Genomic DNA, 1,176 nt, shown 5'->3' with positions numbered 1-1,176 from the left:
CACTGCGCCTGGGCTGGGACTGGTCCCACCAGCGCAGGGTAGCAGGAAGCTCTCCACACACTCACCGGACCTGGGCTAGGACTGGGTCTCCATCATGAAATTCTTAAGTTGTTCTTTGTCGTGGAAGTATTTCACTTCTCCATTATAGTTGAAGGAGAGTTTTGCAGGGCATATCAGTCTCGGTTGGAATTTGTTTTCTTGCAAGACTTGTAGTACTTTGCTCCATGCTCTTCTTGACTTGATGGTTTGTGAAGAGAAATCTGTCATTATCCTGATGGGGTTTCCTTTAAATTGATCTGTTTCTTTTCTTTAGTGGCTTTTAGTATACTGTTCCTGTGCTGAATTTCTGAGATCTTGATTATTATATGTCTGGGTGTGGTTTTAATTGGGTTGATGTTATTTGGAGTTCTATATGCTTTGGTTACTGAATGTTGGATTGTTTCCCCATATTTGGGAAGTTTTCTGCTATTACTTCCATCCATATTCTTTTTATATCATTTACATTGACTCCTTCTTTCTCATTGGCATTATTAGTCTCACGTTGTTCATCTTTGCTTCGTCTTGCAGGTGTTGAATTATTTTTTCATGCATCTTAGTTGTTTTTAAGAGATTTTTTCTTACTTTTTCACTAGTTGCAATGGTGTTTTTAAGGTCTGAAAGTCTATTTTCACTTTCATTAAAACGGTTTTGCCAGTTTATGATTGAGGTTTTAATTTCCTTTATATCACTTTGAATCTGTTCCATGCATTCTGTTTCTTTCCTATATTGCTTATTCAAGGACTCCATCATTTTTATATTTTCTGCTATTTTTTTATCAGTGTCTTCTTTGGGAGCACTTAGTACTTCTTTCATTATAGTTGTCATTTCTTTTTTTACTTCAGAAATTATTTCTGATCTGATTTCCTCTATACCTTTCTGCAGTTGTTTCTTTACTTCTGATGCTCTTATTTCAAAGATTTCAGGTGTGTGATTTCTAATTTCTTCTATGCTAGTGTCTTCTTTATTTTTTCTGGTTGGGCTCAGGGCCTGAGAATGCATTTTGCTTCTTCTCTTTGTCATTTTATATACCACTGTCTTCTGACCTTTGGTGTAGAGCTCAGATAGAGTTATTACCTTAGCACCAGGCCTGGATCTATCAAGTTCAAACTCATTCAAGTGGGTGTGGCTTGGGTCTGG

This window comes from Octodon degus, unplaced genomic scaffold (assembly GCF_000260255.1).
Source record: "Octodon degus isolate 3935 unplaced genomic scaffold, OctDeg1.0 scaffold00016, whole genome shotgun sequence".
Classification (NCBI taxonomy): Eukaryota; Metazoa; Chordata; class Mammalia; order Rodentia; family Octodontidae; genus Octodon; species Octodon degus.
The sequence above is the reverse complement of the archived record's forward strand: the minus strand, read 5'-3'. Positions refer to the sequence as shown.